This window comes from Pongo abelii, chromosome 6, assembly GCF_028885655.2.
Source record: "Pongo abelii isolate AG06213 chromosome 6, NHGRI_mPonAbe1-v2.0_pri, whole genome shotgun sequence".
NCBI classification, from domain to species: Eukaryota; Metazoa; Chordata; class Mammalia; order Primates; family Hominidae; genus Pongo; species Pongo abelii.
This window is the reverse complement of record NC_071991.2, coordinates 8,574,053-8,580,052: the sequence shown is the minus strand read 5'-3', so window position 1 is coordinate 8,580,052 and position 6,000 is coordinate 8,574,053.

Below are 6,000 nucleotides of genomic sequence, written 5' to 3'. Positions count from 1 at the left end.
ACCAGGCCCCGGCGCGCCGCCCCCAAGTGGGTGCGGCCTGCGCGGGCACGGGGAGGGGCGTCCGCCGTCCGGGTGGGCCCCGGCCCTTTAAACCACCGACAGCCATGACTGGGCCGGGCCGGCGCCCAGGTTCTAGGGGCTCCTTTTTCCCTGAGTCTCTTCCCAGGAGCCAGGCCTCGGGGAATGCCCGGGGACCCTGGGGGCGGTGGGCACCTGTGGGGGGGGGGGTCTTCCCGAGTTGGCAGCGATGGGGCCCAGGTATTGTCCACCACTGAACTGAAGGTGGCAGGCAGGGTAGGGTTTGCCACCCCTACTGCTCGCTCCCGGTCCCCGCTGCCCTCCTGGGGTTCTTCTCGGGCCGCAGAATGGAGAGGAGGCCAGGAGGGTCTTTGGGACGGCTGGAGATGGACCGAGACCCTGTTAGTAAAAGAAAGTCCGGGTGGGCTTTCTGGAAGTGGCCGCCCAGGTGCAGAAAGGCCCCATTGATTCTGCAGCTGCTTTACCTCCGAGGCTGGATCCACATGGCAGGCAGTGCTACCTCCAACAAAACTGGACGGAGAGAGGCCTCAGGCCAGGCCAGAGCAATGAAGGGATAGAGTGGGGATGGAGCCAGGGGAGGTGGCATGGGCCAGACCAAAAGGTGTCTCCAAGGGAAAGGTACAGTCAGGCGCCATGGTTACCATGTTACAGGGACAGAGTGTGGAAGCATGACGTGAACTTGGCCACCTCCAGGCCCTGGTTCCACCTCCTACACCTTCCTTCACCTACCCCCCACCCTCACCCCATTTATCACTAACCCACCAAGATCATTATGTTTCCTTCCTAGACACATCTCACACCCTACAATAAATAAATGTTTCAGTCCCCGTGGATACCCTGGAGGGGAGGTGCTCTTTTCTGAAACAAGCTCCTTGCTCGTTTAATGTTGCCACACGCGAACAAGGCCACAGCTGAAATGTTGGGATTGTGAATGGATGTTTTTAGTACCAGTTAATTCTGCCCCAGGAGAAACAAAATGGCTCAGAATAGCCCTTCCATCACGGAAGAGGTTGCCTGTTTGCAAGCAAAATCTGCTATTGTCTTACCTCCGCTGCCCCCAAAAAAGTGGGATGTCCAAGACGGCTGTGGTGGCTCATGCCTGTAATCCCAGCATTTCAGGAGGCCAAGGTGGGAGGACTGTTTGAGTTCAGGAGTTCATGACCAGCCGGGGCAACATAGCGAGACCTCGTCTTTGCAAAAAATACAAAAATTAGTCGGGCTTAGTGGCAGGCACCTGTGGTCCCAGCTACTGGGGAGGCTGAGGTGGGAGTGAGACTTTGTCTCAGAAAATAAAAATAAAAAAAGAATAAGATCTCCAAAGTTGAAGACTGAAATATTTGAGGGCTGAAATTAGTGTGCTAAACAATTGTTTAATATTGTTTTTTGAGGGGAGTTAGGAAAACAGCTGTAGAAGCTTTTTTAAAATAAGTTTTGGCTCAATTGCATATGATAAAGACCTACAGTCAAGCCTGGCCCTAACACTGGCAAAAATCCCTGCACTTTCAGGTGGCCTAAGTGTCTATCAAAGTAGTCATTCACACTTTCATGATTTTTGCCTGTTTTCTTGTCTGTCTCCTGAATTAGAGGTGAGGGACAGTGTCAACTTCATCCTGATCAGGTAAATTAGATCGCATTCACTCCTCTGCCTAAAATCCTTCAGGATTTTTGGAGATTTTTTCGGAATCCCAGCTATTCAGGAGGCTGAGGTGGGAGGATTGCTTCAGGCAAGAAATTTGAGACCAGCTTGGGCAACATAGTGAGACCCCATCTCTAAAAAATATTTTAAAAATTATCAGGGCATGGTGGCATGCACCTGAAGTCCCAGCTACTCGGGAGGCTAAGGCAGGAGGATCGCTTAAGCCCAGGAGTTCAAGTCTGCAGTTAGCTGTGATCACGCTACTGCACTCCAGCCTAGGCAACAGAGAGAGGCCCTATCTCTAAAAAACAAAGGAATAGGCCAGGTTCGGTGGCTCACACCTGTAATCCCAACACTTTGGGAGGCTGAGGCGGGTGGATCACTTGAGGCCAGGAGTTTGAGACCAGCCTGGCCAACATGGTGAAACCCCATCTCTACTAAAAATACAAAAATTAGCCAGGCGTGGTGGTGGGTGCCTGTAATCCCAGCTATTTGGGAGGCTGAGGCAGGAGAATCGCTTGAACCCAGGAGGCGGAGGTTGCAGTGAGCCAAGATGGCACCACTGCACTCCAGCCTGGGTGACAGAGCAAGACTCTGTCTCAAAAAAAAAAAAAGGATATCCCTGAACTCATTTTGTCCCCTCCAAGCTACCCCAGGATTTAGCCCCAAATGCGTCTCCCAGGAGCTGATTCCGAGTCATTGTTACCTGCCCAGCGGCCCCACACCTCCCATAGTTAATTTCCAATGCAGGACAATGAGGATGTGTGGTGGGGATACGGACCCAAGGGCTGTTGCCCTCGAATGACCAAAGAAGATTTGATTATAACACCTTGCTAGGGCCAACAGACCAACTAACACTAACTTGCTTTAGAAAGACTTTCATCAACAAGAATTGACACCAAAGAAGTGTGAACTTTTCATTACCCAGAAAAATTTAATTAACCAAAACAGCCACCGTCCATCCCCCATCGCCCCCCCCTCCCCGCCCAGAGCCAGGCGAATGAGGTCTGACTGTTCACAGCATCTGATCTGTCCCCAGGTCCCAGACCGTTACCTGTGGCTGCTGTTCTGGACGTTTGGCCCCAGGCATTGCCTGTTAAGTTTGCCCTCGGTGTCTGTTCTGACCGATGCTCATCTCACCAGGGGAGAGAATGTCCCCTCTGTGTTGCTTTGTGATCATATGAGATGGTGTCTGCGAAAGCAGTCCAAGGTCAGTCCGGGGGAGGCACGGACAAATGGTTTCCAACACCGAATCATGTTCAAGGCTTTGGGGGCGTTATCAAGGGGAGGCCTCATCTTATTCTTTCAGCCATTCCACAAGCATCTACTTTGCACCAAACTACATGCTAAGTACCAGGCACCCAGACACATGGCATAGGCGAGGATGCTGGGAGGAGGGTCAAAGTCACCCTGGTAAGAGGTATCTGTGGCCCCTATAGGCTAGACTGGGAGAATTTGTGGAAAAAAAAAATGACTCTTGAGGCCGAGCACGGTGGCTTATGCTTGTAATTCCAGTATTTTGGGAGGCTGAGGCAGGAGGATCACTTGAGACTAGGAGCTCGAGACCAGCCTGGGCAACATAGTGAGACCCCCATCTCTACCAAAAATCTGAAAAATTAGCTGGGCATGGTAGTGCATGCCTGTAGTCTCAGCTACTTGGGAGGCTGAGGTGGGAGGATCACTTAAGCCCAAGGGTTAGAGGGTGCAGTGACCTATGAGTCACAATTGTGCCACTGCACTCCAGACTGGGCAACAGGGAGAGAACCTGTCTCAAAAAAAAAAGGAGGATGACCAAGAAGACTCTTGGGATGGTCAGACGCATTTGTACCCAGACAACTTAGTGCTGTGCTTTCCACTTCAGTAGCCACTAGCCCCATGTGCAGTGTGGCCCATCTGAATAGAGACAAAATTGCAGCATAAAATGCACACGAGATGGTGAACCCTTACGACAAAAAAAAAAAAAAAAAAAGGCTAGAATGTAGTGGCGCAATCTTGGCTCACTGCAACCTCTGCCCCTCAGGTTGAAGAGATTCCTGTACCTCAGCCTCCAGAGTAGCTGGGATTACAGCACCTGCCACCAGGTTTCCCCATGTTGGCCAGGCTGATCTCGAGCTCCTGGCCTCAAGAGATTCCCTGCCTCGGCCTCCCACAGTGTTGAGATTATAGGCATGAGCTGCTGCTCCCTGGTTATTGATCATTTTTACGTTGATTATATGTTGAGATGATATTTTGAATATGTTGAGTTTTGTAACAGCATTAAAATTGATTTCACTTATTTCTTTTTCTTTTTTGAATTGTGGCTACTTGAAAATTTAAAATTACATACATGGCTCCAATTCTGTTTCTAGCCAACAACATTAATTTAGGAAAGCCAAGATGCACTTGGTGGTGCACACCTGTAATCCTTGCTACTCTGGAGGCTGAGGTGGAAGGATCGCTTGCGGTCAGGAGTCTGAGACTAACCTGGGCAACGTAAAGAGACCCCTCTCTGAAAGAAAAGAAAAGAAAAAATAAAAGAAAATCTAGCTCTCTGGACTGGGCATGGTGGCTCACGCCTGTAATCCTAGCACTTTGGGAGGCAGAGGCAGGCAGATCACTTGAGGCCAGGAGTTCGAGACCAGCCTGGCCAAAATGGTGAAACCCCGTCTCTACTAAGAAATACAAAAATTAGCTGGGCATGGTGGTGCATGCCTGTAATCCCAGCTACTCAGGAGGCTGAAGCAGGAGAGTTGCTTGAATCCAGGAGGCGGAGGTTGCAGTGAGCCAAGATCATGCCACTGCACTCCAGCCTAGGCAACATTTTTGAGACTCCATCTCAAAAAATAAAAGAAAAAGAAAAAAGTAAAAAGGAAACCTAGCCTTCTGAGAGGATTTCCTGCCCCTCCCTTATCAGATACTCCCTGGAAGAGTGAAGCTTCCCAGCCTGCTATGGGATGGAGCAGAGATGGGTACTGTGAGGGTGGTGGTGGTGGTGATGGGGTAAGAGTAATGCCTATGGAAAATCCTGGCCGGGCGCAGTGGCTCATGCCTGTAATCCCAGCGCTTTGAGAGGCCGAGGCGGGTGGATCACCTGAAGTCAGGAGTTCAAGACCAGCTTGGCCAACATGGTGAAACCCCATCTCTACTAAAAAAAAAAAAAAAAAAAAAAAAATTAGCCAGGCATGGTGGCAGGCATGTGTAATCCCAGTTGCTTGGGAGTCTGAGGCAGAAGAATTGTTTGAACCTGGGAGCCAGAGGTTGCAGTGAGCCGAGATCACACCACTGTGCTCTAGCCTGGGTGACAGAGCAAGACTCCGTCTCAAAAAAAAAAAAAAAAGAAAAGAAAAGAAAATCCTGGGTGGCAAACAAGAATCAGCCAAAGGGTGGCATCAGCATCAATTTCAGGGTTGCCTTGAAGGTGGCTTCCGTAACACTGTGGCTACTGTAAAATTGTTACTCAGTGAAATAAAGTTACACATTTTAGAAACAATACATCTTATGCTATTTGGTACATTTTTAAAAAGCAGGAACAACCTGACCTTCCAATTATGTTAAACCGTCTTAAAGATTTGCAACTCTGCAACCTTGACTGTTTTCTTCTCAAGTGCTTCAAAGACCTGCTGAACAAGCCAATTCCTTCCAAGTCCTTCAGCAATTCCCATTTGACACCCAACACTGATTGAACCCTTTACTATGTCCTAAGCTGTGTTCTACGTGTTAATTCCTTTTATCCTTATAGTAGTCTCATAGTGTTGGGACTATTATTATGCCCATTTTAAAGAAAAAGGGGGCCTGACATGGTGGCTCATGCCTGTAGTCCCAGCTAATCTGGAGGCTGAAGCAGGAGGATTGCTTGAGCTCAGGAGTTTGAGACCAGTCTGAGCAACCTAGCAAGATCCCATCTCTGTAAAAAATAATTTTTAAAACATTAGCAGAGAGAAAAATGACTTCTCCAAGGTCCTGTAACTCTCAGGGAGAACCCAAAGTCCCCTTGTTCCTAGGCCTGGTATTTATCACCACCGTGGCAGTTGATGCCACTAGGGGGTGACATCTGTCTAGCACTTTTTTTTTTTTGAGATGGAGTCTCGTACCGTTGCCCAGGCTGGAGTGCAGTGGTGCAATCTCAGCTCACTGCAAGCTTTGCCTCCTGGGTTCACACCATACTCCTGCCTCAGCCTCCCGAGTAGCTGGGACTACAGATGCCTGCCACCACGCCCGGCTAATTTTTTGTATTTTTTTTAAGTAGAGACAGGGTTTCACCGTGTTAGCCAGGATGGTCTCGATCTCCTGACCTCGTGATCTGCCCGCCTTGGCCTCCCAAAGTGCTGGGATTACAGGCGTGAGCC